This window comes from Adiantum capillus-veneris, chromosome 11 (genome assembly GCF_014529385.1).
Source record: "Adiantum capillus-veneris isolate H3 chromosome 11, ASM1452938v2, whole genome shotgun sequence".
In the NCBI taxonomy this organism is placed as follows: Eukaryota; Viridiplantae; Streptophyta; class Polypodiopsida; order Polypodiales; family Pteridaceae; genus Adiantum; species Adiantum capillus-veneris.
The window spans coordinates 124,404,331-124,416,604 of record NC_140941.1 but is presented as its reverse complement, the minus strand read 5'-3'; positions in this window follow the sequence as shown (position 1 = coordinate 124,416,604).

Genomic DNA, 12,274 nt, shown 5'->3' with positions numbered 1-12,274 from the left:
ACTTGTTACTCTAAAATGTATCGTATTCTTCAGCAATCAAAAAACTCAACCATCATCATATACTATGCTATATAGCATATTAGGTCCCCCAAAACTCAAGGAAGATTAGCTTTATGTTATATATTACACTTACACAATCAAAATTGAATTTGGATATCAAGAAAGCCCCCAAAAAAATCATAAAAGTGCTAATTTTGGCCAAAAAACAGGATTATGCAATTCTTGTAAATTGGTCATAATTTTCAATTTTAACACTTACCTCTTCCTACAAGCATCAAAACATGTTGAGAACTATGAAGGCCTAACCTCTAGCCATCCAAACCTCACAAACATGAAGTTTAGAGTGGTATAGTTGCCAAAAATTGAAAAAAAAGCCAAAAACAGGACCCGTTTTTTCACACATTTTAGGTTCAAAAATGTTGTGCAAGAGTAAGGTTAATGGTGAGATTGATATTCCAAAAAAAATGCTAAGTTTTTTTCAGCTCATAAGGCAACTTTGTGGATATATAGCACCTAGAAATCCATCCTCATACTCTTCAAATAATTCAAGAAAAATGGTCACTTAACAGGACACAAAAGTGTCCAAGGACATAGAAGTGTCCTGTTACCATTCTAGTGTTAAAGTGTAGGTGGTTTTCACAGTGATCTATAGGCTAGTCCAAACAGGTCATCAATCAGAGCTATAGGTGCAAGATATTGCAATTTAAAGGAAAGAGTCCTTTGTAGTTCCTCATCAGTGGATTGGGTAGGTGTAGTGTGATGATTGGGATACATGTGTGATGGTAGGGCTGAAGTTCTCAATTTATGGACTGTGTTGGTCTTTTTGGGTCGGAAAAATGAGATTTTGAATGGTGAAGATATGGATAGTTGAAGTTTTGTCGGAGGCCAATTTTGCATCATTTTGACCACCTTGATAAGCATGCCCTCACTGTACTTTTTAGTGTCATTTACCCCTTTCCCCCTTTATTCTCTACTCGTATGTTAAGGATGCAGTGTTGGTTGAGTGCGGGTTGGTGCCTTTTGATAATCAATGTATGTAAAAAGAGAGGGAGAGAGAGGTGTTGTGAGTAGTGGAACTGCTGGGATGAGTTTTTTCAAAGTGTGTGTCAAGTTGTGGTCTTGCAGAGCATATGTGCATTGGGTTGTGTGTCAATGAGGGTTTTATATCTCGAAGTGTATTATTTTGAATGTGTTTTTAGGAGGATTAGGGTGTTGTGAATGATTTGGATTATAGAGCTATTTGTTTTGCGTTTTTGGGTGTGTCCTATTTCCCCCTCTCCATATTCTAGTGCCTCCCACTGAGGAGAAAAGTGATTTCTCATTGGATTGATAAAAAAGGAAAGTTTGACAAGAAGAGATGTTAGCACAAGGTTACATGCCAATCTTTACTGATGAGGAGAATCTAGAGAAGTGGATGGCAGATTTCAAGCTGTATATTCTATCATTGTGTATGCGAAATAAAGGTAGCAAGATATAGACAATTTTGTAGTTGATGTGCAATGGAAAAGCAAAGGTATGGTTTGATGCTTTGGAAGGTGAACCAAGGTAGGCACAACCGGCTCTACAAACTTAGTTCTTGCAAGAAATTCATAAGGAGGTATTTCTTGTGGACATGGATGCAAAATTGAAGGCTCTAAGATATATGTAAGTGAAGAATATGGAGTTTTTGTTAATCATTTTGAAAAAATTTGGGTAGAGTTAGCAATTGTTATGTAATTGGCCAACAATGAGTACTTCAAGTTGGATAAACTTATGGCGTGTTTGCATCCCAAAGTGCAAGAAAATGTGTATTTTTAGAGCCCTAAGAACTATAATGGTCTGGTTGAAATTGCACGGCAAAGAGTAGGAAACTCAAGAAGAAGTTTGAGCAAGGCACACTAGAGTATGAAGTGGTGTCTCCCAACCCGCTCCACAAAAATTCAAGTGGAGAATCAAGTGAATCAAGGTGTGGTGATTGTTCCTCAACATTGGGTACATAATGTTCAATATTTTTTTGAGAAAATACAAGATCTTTGTTTAAGTGTGATGGACAAAGGGGAACCAAAGGTAGGTAGAACTAAGCCATATCTTGGCCGATGTTACAACTACGGGGAAATGGGTCATTATGCTCAAGACTGTTGCATCCACCCAGGGAAAGAGGACATATGTACCTGCTATTTGGAAGAGGAAGAGGCTAGTGTCTACTCAATGGTTAGAGAGAGCAACTGATGGCTGAGAATCATGTACTACCAACTCCACCAAGTAATGATAAAGTTCATAGGGTTAATATTATCCATATGGATAAGTAGGATGTGGATGATTTGGCTAACAAGAGAGCATGAGTGATGTCAAAAGTCAAAAAACTAACATTACATTTGGGCATTTGCTAGCATTGAATCCCACGTTGAGGAGGGAATGGTCTAGCAGTGTCAGTATGATGAAGGTTCTACCAGTATAGAAGAGGAAGAGAGTGATGAGGATCTTTTAAAGCTTTATGCAGATTTATTTGCAGTCATGATAGACTCTCCCAATTCCAATGAAGGTATGAGATCTCCAATTTGTGGTGTTGATAAAGTAGAGATAGAGAGTATGTTGGATAAATATTTGACCAAGTACGAGGAGAAGGATTATGTGGAGCTATGTGATTTGTATCCCAACCACTTTGCTACAAAGTATAAAGATCTATGAGGAGCTAGAGGAGTAAAGCATCAAATTCTACTCATAAAAGAAGGTTATAAGCCAAGGGCATAGAAGTTGTGGAGATTAGGAGAGATTCAAAAAGAGGCTTCTTGGAAAGAGATCAACAAACTACTTGAATCAGGTATCATTTACTCAATGCAAGAGTTTGATTGGGTTTCTCTTGTTGTTATAACACCATAGAAGAATGGAAAGTGGAGAGTGTGTGTAGATTATAAGACATTAAATGCTACTACGAGGCGGAACCATTACCCCTTACCTTTCCAGGATCAGATTTTATACTAGGTAGTAGTGCACAATAAATATTCAATTATGGATGGCTTCTTGGGGTATTCCTAGATTGGTATTTCTTTGAAGGACAGATTAAAGACTGCCTTCATTTTCCATGGGGTTGTTTTGCCTATTGCAGGATGCCCATTGGTTTGGTGAATGTCTATCAATTTTTTATGGTTGTATGAACAGGGTGTTCGGGCCATACTTGGGTAAGTTCATCATAGTTTTGATGGATGATATTGGGTGTTACAATTCTAAGATGGATCATTTGGGAAATTTAAAGCTATGCTTTTAAAGGTTAGATGAAAAGGTAGACAATTGAATCCGAATTGCAAGTTGGCTCAAACACGCATTCATTTGTTGGGTCATGTGGTCTCACAAAATGGTATAGAGGCTGATCCAAAGAAGGTGAAGGATTTGGTTTTGATAGAGCCTCCAACCAATGTGGTATCCAGTTGCCAATTGTGTGTCCTCCTAACAACTAGGATGACTTCTATGTATCCAAGATGGTAGGTATTGTTACAATTGGTGATGCGCTAGTGTAGAAAGTGGGAAGATGCTATAAGCATATCTACTTCAATAGTCAAGTGATTAGTCTAGGGGAAGGGCTTACACCGAAGCTGAGAAATTGGTGATGGCTTTATTGTTTTCTTGTAGGAAATTCAAATTGTATTTGATCATTTGTAAAATCTATGCACTCACCTCTAACAATTTTTCACCTAGAGTGGTGCTTTATCTAAACCCAAGGAGGCATATCAGGAAGTGCGTGTTATAGCTTCAAGAGTTTGAGTTTGAGTTCAAGATTGATCACACAATTAGGTCACATTTGGTAGATATTCTAGTCAACAAGGAAACTCATTTGCCAGTGTATCCTAGGGTGGTGAGAGACAAAGTAGGGGAAGAGTTAGATTTGGAAGGAGCTTTTACTATTTGGCTTGATGGAGAATAAAGAAGAGTGCTAAACAAAGCAGGAGGAGGTGTGGTGATACAAGATCCACAAGGTAAAGTGATTTTCTCCAAAGCCTATGATCTAGAGGATGTCCACACAAACAACGAAGCAAAATACTTGACTCTCCATCTAGGCTTGATAGAGGAAATGGTTTTTGAAGAAAGTTGGTGCATGCATTAGTAGAGAAATTGGATATTCAACATAGGTTTTCTTCACCTTATCATCCACAGTGCAATGGTTTGGTTGAAAGTTCTAATGGATAGATTTTTAAGATGCTCACGAAGAATGTGTACAAGAAGGTAGAAGCATGGGATGCTAATCTTCAAAAGTGTTTGAAACAATATTGTTAAACTGAGCCGAAGCCAGTTAACAGGAGCTGCTAAAGATCAAAGCCTTATGAATGCACATCAAAGATGAATATGAAGAAGCGGTGAAGATTAGAGTTACACACGTTTCACATTTTTCCAAAATGGCCATGTATTGTAATTTCCCAATCTATTTAGCCATTGTGATAATTGTAACATGTTATGGGCTCAATAAGAGTTCCAAGATGTAAAGAATAGGTCAATTATTGTACCTAGGTGTGCACATCTGTTGCACGTGTCAATGCAAGGAACTTGCCAATACACTGTGTGCGAGCCACAAATGGCTCCAAGCACGCAACTAGCCTAAACTAGTAAGCTCAAAGATGGCGATGGTGTGTTACTCACTACTCTACGCTTGCTGTCGTGGAGGATTTATCACCACAAAGAAGAAGGAGCCATCGCTACGCCGTGCTCAACCGCTTCGCCACCGCCATGCCGTGGTCGTAATGCTCGATTACTCTCTCTCTCTCTCTCTCTCTCTCTCTCTCTCTCTCTCTCTCTCTCTCTCAGACACACACACACACACACACACACACACACAAGGAGATGAAGAAGAAGAAGATGGAGATGGAGCAAGAGCACTCTTCAATTGCACAAATGAAAGAATGAGTGAATTTTAGGTTTAGTTGACTTTTATATGAGCTCACCCCATTTACACTTGGGCACCCATGCTTAGCCAACTAATCCCTTGAATGTTCCACTTAGAGTGCGCCTCTCATCGACGATCACTCTTACCCTTTTCCTATTGGACCGACAAGCTCGGTACCTGACTCTACCAAATAAATAATACGGCGTCCGTCTTAGGTGATAGAAATGTGCGTGAGGGTTTAACATGCCCCCCCTTCCTGATGTAGATTCCGTCCTCAAAAGCTATTGATTTGAAGCTTGTTCGTCAAGGTGGAAGAGCATTTGAGATGAAATTCTTAGTCTTCTTCAGTCACTGCAAAATCAAACAACATTAGCACAGTAATTGCATTCTCATATACAATTAAAAAGCATATGCAGTTGTAGGCAGACAATTTGTTTGGTAACAAAATTTTAAACCAATTTGTTTGGTAACAAAATTTTAAACCATTTTAAACATTAAATTGCAATATAATCAAATGCATAAACAGTTGTAAACGTAAAAAACTAAACAAGTATGGGGTCGCTAATTTAACGGTCGAAAGGCACTAAAGATCGACTATTAATACCATGGGCAAGCTTCTCAATTTTCTCTGGTCAATTAAGTTGTTTAATCGCGAGAGCCAAGTCTTTCATGTCCGAGGGCTGACTAGAGGCTATACCTAGAAGACCTTGTAGTTAGGCTACGATAAAAGGAATTGCTCATGAAATCATCGCCTGACTTATTTCCTTTTCTTTGACCCCCCAAGGTCTTTTCACATTGTTTCAATTTTGATGTGTGTGCTTATTTTGTATGCCTTGGGTAATTTTTCTTTCCAAGGAAAAGCGCCCACACTGGGAACCTCTAGGGCTCTAGTACCATAGGTGATACATGTGATTGGAGTACCAAATCAAGCTGAGGTTTCTCTTCCAGCTTAAGATTTTACATTGTGGCACTTTGATTTTTTTGTTTGTTCGTTTTCAGCATTTTAATTTTGTAACTTTTGGGGGTCATATAACATTGTTGCCCTTCCCAGGCTCATCACATTAGTAAACTCCCTTTATAATACTTAAGCTAAAGGTCAATAGGGAGTAATCTCACTAGAAAGCCCTAGTATATTTCACACAATGCTGCCTAAATCAAATTAAGAACCTAAGTAACCATAGATTATTAGGAAGGCATTCCCCATGGTATTAAGAGAAGATCTGTAACACCTAGCTTGGTCAAACTAGCTTCGTCGGACTGCTTGATTTTTAAACCTAGACAAGTGATTATGACAAAAAATTACATTGAATTTAATGTTTGATACTAATCAAATGTGCTGAATATTATGCTACCAATCACAATTAAAGCAAACAAACATGGATGCAAAAAAGATAAGGGGCCATGCTAATGGACAAGAAACACCTGTTTGTGTTGATGATTGCGCTTGATTTGAAGTGTGAACGAGAGAAAGATTCTATGAAGGTCCAAATCCTAACAGCAGCAACACGTTCCTCTACAAACTAGGAAACACAAAGAATACCTCTAGGAGGCACATCGATGGGAAAAAAGAACTTTTCTAATCACTAAACTCTAAAACAAAAACACTCCTATCGTACTAATCTTACCTACCCTCCATCACTCAAGTGATGAGGATCAAAGGTGTTTGATGACATAGGTTTTTGTTTCAGTGTACCGGATGTGAATGTGTAGGTCTGGATCAATGTTTTGAATTTTATTGTGTACACTCGTTTGCTAATTGCTTTTGCTCTTTACTATTTTTTGTTTTTTGTGAGTATAAGGCTTTATATATACATTCCCTAAGATCGGAAATCTCAAGGGTCGGGGAAAGAAGGGTAAGAGGGAAATAAATCGATAGGCTGACGTGAATGAAGACTTCCCCCCTTCCTTGGGTAGTTCATATTGTTTGAAATGTGCTCGTCACCCTTTGAAACCAATTGTTCTAGTTGGTAATAGGTGAGGATTTTTGCCATTAGTTTTCTATTACCTTAGGTGCCTCGTTGAGTTGCAAGGGTGGTAAGGTACTCTCCCAGGAACGAACTTGAAGTAGTGCATCAGGTAATAATTGAACAATGGGAGGTGTCAAATCTTTTGTAACTTTACGGAGGTCCACTATTGTAGGTGGAGGTTGTGGAGAAGCTTTTACCTCTATGGATGCATTACATGAGGATCTAGAAGCTTCATGGGACTCCCCCCTTCCTAAGCTAGGTGGAAAAAATCATTCTTTCTTCGGTACCCAGACTAGCTCTAGAGCGGGTGTGTAGCATTCTTTGATTTATTTATTTCCGCGATCGTTGATTCATTTTGGAGCTACAGGATTGGGCTCACATGGGTCAGGTGACAAGTAAGAACACAATATACGTTTTGGCACCTAGATTTGATCATTTCCTTGATAGTAGCCTTGGGCTTCCAATAGTCATTTAGGAATCCACCGCCATGTTTCCTTACATTTTTTGGGGTGAGTGGGACGTTTCTTACAAGGCGCCAAAAATGTGGACTTCTGTTTTTTAGCATCAACCATGGTCGCTAAAGAAGATTTAGGGACCCACTTGTATGTTTTCTTTGTTATATGAGGATGAGTCTTGTCAGAAGCTACCTGTATTGCTTCTAGCATATTTAAGGGTACGAGTGATGGTAGTTCATCCCCCTCAGGTGTTACCCAGGTTGTCCCCCTGTTTCCCCAAGTGTCTATGGTTGTTGCTAGGTGGAACCAATCCACATTGTGCGACTCATTCATCCCAGGTAGTACATCCATATAAGGAGAATCTTCCCCAACATCAGTGTCCGCTTTACATGTGTAACAATACTGCAATGGGGCCGAGTGAACTGTGGTGTCAGATCTATGATCAATTATGAACCTATTTCCTAGAGGATGTGCTCGACCAGTTACAAGATCCACTCGAATGACAGAATCTTGGAACTGCAAGTAGACATGGTTTTTGGATTAGTCATGCACCATTTTTTCTTCCCTCATGAAAGGACGTCCTAAGATCATCTCCGATGCCATACTGTGCTTGGAGAAATCCATAACAATGAAGGTAACTCTTAATTTTATGTCCAAAGACCTTGATCTTGAGATCTTCTAGCATCCCCATAGGTTTAACAATAGACCCATTGGTCATTGTTGAAAGGACGCCCTTTCAACAACGTTTCCACAAAGATTCCATTAAGATTTCTCAACTATTCTGTAAAGATTCCACATGAAGATGGTGATGAAGTAATGAAGATGAAGATGGATGCCGCAACATGAAGATACAAGTTCATGGACGTCATCAAATATCCCGTTATTATTATTTTGAGCCATTACGGCCACTTTTGTAATGTTTACGGGAACCTCATATTTTAAGTCGGCACTTGTATTTTGGCCGCAGATGCTTGTATAATGAGTAAAGCCAACTCAGTTTCTTGTAATTAAGCTCTGTAGAATCGTAGGGACAATTCAGGTCATTTGGCCGGACATTAGGTTTGAAGGCTTGGTATATAAGCTGAAACCTAAGGCTTTGTAAAGAACACGTTACATTATCTCAATTAATATACAGTCGTGGGTTCTACAGCACAGGGTAGTGAGCTTCACGCACACACACCATCGCGCACACTAATCACATTGCAGATATGAGAGTAGGAGCGTATTAGCATCGAGGAGCTCTCCGCGTCGACGCAAGCAATGCAAGCCGAGGACAACATCGCGAGCCCGCTTGATACTACGAGCTATATTTGGTCGTAAGTACCTCAAACGACATCCGATCTGAATGATCAAGTAGTCGTTAGAATTAGGGCGAGAAGCTCTTCGTGTTGATGTCTTTGTAGATTAGTTCCGGACACTTCGGAAATTACTGTTTTGAGTCTATCGCGATAGCGATTAGAGGTCTTACAGTTATGGTTTTCAGGGTTTAGGTGTTTGGCCATATAGGATATGTCCTTGTGAGTCTTGCCCTCCGATTTCGAGTCATTCCGATATGATTTGAGACTGTTTCGAGCTTGTAGTGTTTCGTAGGATGCGTTGTCTGTTTCTTTGCTTTATGATAGTGTTGTGGTAGCTTTATGGTAGTGTTGTGGTAGGATTAGTGACTGTAGAGTGTTGTTAGTGTCTAGCTCAGGGTTGACAACCCAGAGATTGCCTCCATGCCCTAGTCGGGTCAGCTACGTCCTCGGATTGACACTTTGTTGGTCTGTGTTCTCGTTGTGCTCCATCGTCCGTCGCGGCGTACCCGCTAACATAGGTGCCGCTGTCGGGGACGAAGCGCCTAAACTAGCGTAGACCGCATCACTCGTGTTTGATAGTAAAGCGTTTCTCTAGAGTTTTCTAGAGTGTTGTCACCATTTGCCTTCTTAGTGGGAAATCAGAGAGCGGATCTCTTGACTGAGGGATAGCCAGGGAGCGTGCGTCTCACCGAGGTGGTCCACCATGAGGTTGAGGTATGGTTATATTATTTTGTTGTGTGTTTAAATTAGGTTTTATGGTTTGTGTGTTTGGTTGTGACTTATGGTTGTGAAGAACTTGAAAGAAAAAAAAAACGCAAAGAAAAACACAAAAGGTAAGCAGGAGGCTGTTTGCTTGCTAGAAAGCAAAAACAACCATTCAACCATCCAAAGTAGGACTTTAGGTAGTGTAGGACATCTGGTGTTGATCTAGAGCAATTTTGACATGAAAATGTGCTTGAAAACACAAAAGGCAGAATTGTGTTGATTATGGTAAAAGTGCTCTAAAATGGTCGTTTGAAAGCCGATTTGAGTACTTGTTTTTGCATTGGAGACCTTAAGGTAGGGGGAAAACACAGATTTGGTCCAATCCTTTTTTTTTTTTTTTTAAAGACAACCCAAAAAACAAAAATCTGAAACCAAATCTGCAATTTTCAACAAAAAAAAAAAGTTTGACCTCAAGACCTTGTTTTGCATATGCTCTAGAGCTTGTATGTGAAATTTCAAAGCATTTGCATCAATGCTTCTACATCTACGTGGGAATTTGCTTTTTCTGAGTGTAAGGAGTATTTGGGTGAAATGCTTAAATCCAAAGGAAAAAAAGTCCAAATTGAATGAAACTTTGGGGATAGGCTTCTAAGGGCATTGGGAACCAAACTGTCCAAAAACAGAGAAAAAATCACTTCCCAGTGGCTCTCTGCTCAATCTATCGCGATAGACTGGTGAATTGGAGATAGACTCACAATCAGGCAAAATCCCTCATACCACAGGTAAAACACATCAATACAAGGCTGCTCCCAAAAGTTGAGTGTACTTGGACACCTGCTTGACCACTAAACCTCAAGTCTGGTGTTTTGTGTCAGACTTCAGAGACAAATTGGGTAAAGGGACTTGACCAAATTTCCAAACCTTGTGAAACTTGGTATTCATGATCTACAGAGGATAGGGAACACATCTGTCAAGAGAAAATTTGAAAAAAGTGTCATTTTAGCATACTTGCTGAGTCTATCGCGATAGACTAAGAACCCAATGATAGAAACTGAATTTTTCAAAAACCTGTGTGGCATAGCTTGGAAAGGTGCTATCAAGGACACATAAAAATTTTGAAGTCATTTGGACATCAGAAAGTGGGTCTAAGACCATTTGAGAGGATTCAGCTTGTAGAAAACACCAGGTCTGGTCTAACTAACAAAGTTAAAGTCCAAACCACTTGAAAATTGGTAGGAGGACTAAGGAGAGGTGTTGGAACACAGTGGTATAGTCAAAATTCAAGTTTGACCTATAAAAGGGGTACTTGCTGAGCCTATCACGATAGACTCAAAGCAGGGCCAAAGAAATTGAAAAATTCAAAACCCTCTGGGGCATAGCTTGTTTAGCCTCTCAGGAGGTTACACACAAAATTTGGTGGATTTTGGACATTGGGAAGTCATCCTAAATCTATTTTCTAGTGATCAGATAGACTCAGAATTCTAGAGTTGGAGTTAGAGACCTAAGAAAAAGTCCAAAACAAGTGGAAATTGGTGAGCAAGGTGTACAGAGCATAGGGAACACAGTGGTGAAGAGAAATCTAGAAAATTTTCAAAACTGAAGAATCTGTCGAGACTATCGCGATAGACTGAGGTTTTTTCACAGAAATTAAAATTTTTGAAAGCTGACCTTAGGGCCTTGTTCTACATATTGTTGTGAGCCTATGGTTAAATTTTGAGTAAATTTGGAGTATTGGAAGTGCATCTAAGAGGATTACTTCATAAGATCAGAAAAGAGACTGTTGTTTGAAGCAAGTTACAAAGGGAAAGTATTCCAAATTGGTTGAAACTTGGTGAGTAGTATCTCAAGAGAAGGGGGAACTCAAATCTGTAAAAACAGTTGAACAACTGTATCCCAGTAACACTCTGGTGAGTCTATTGCGATAGACTTAGGAATTCACTGTAGAAAAATTAAAATTCAAATCTGACTTCATATTTGGGTTCAGAAGGCCCATTATACCCTGTACACAAAGTTTGAGTGCATTTGGACATGTGCAAGGGGTACTTGGTGAGCCTATCGTGATAGACAAGTTAGGAAAAAATTTCGAGAATTTTTTTTGAAACCAAGTATACCACTGGGTTTATCATTGCCTAAGGAGTGCACACACCAATTTTCGGCTCAAACTGACCACTTGCAAAAACATCAGATGGATGAATTTGTTTCAAGAATTCACCAAGAGGGGCATAAAACATAACACCCTTCCTAAGATTCAGGAATTTAAACAAGGCGAAACAGAAACATTGCGACATGCAATACTGCGTTTCAAGCAATATGTTGCTATATGTCCTACCCAAGAGTTACCCACGCTAGAACGTCAGATCCTATGCTTCATCAGAGGGCTTACGAATGAGAATCTCCAAAAGGACCTATACGTGCAAAGATACCAAACCTTGGAAGAGGTGACCAAAGCGGAAATTGACCTAGTTGACAATTGCAAATTCTATGAAGAGGATCAGAAGAAGATGAATGATGCGAGTGAGGAAAAGAAAACCGCTGATCTTGAGGATCAAAGAGGGATCTAGGACAAAACCAAGTAAATATTGAGGAGAAAATCATAGAGAATGTGATGCAACGCATCAACCACTCTGACGGAGTACCAGCCTATAGAATTCCTCAACGACGCAGGTGCATGACATGTGGAGGGGACCAACCGACGCAACATTGTCCTAACTATAGACCTAAGACTCCACCAGGGTTTGAGCATGTTATGTCTCAACCACCTAGATATCATCCTGTAGCGGAACAAGTGTTCTTAAGTGAAAGACCCATAGCTGCTAGAAATGCATATGTGAGTCATGAGCTTCAAATAGAAAGAAATGTGGTAGATCAGAGGTCACTTCAAGGTCAATATCAAGTATTGCCACAACAACCAATACGTCCATGTGACAGATGTGGTAGTAGTGATCACTTGATTAAGGATTGTCCACACCATGATATCATGATAAATGTATATTGTAA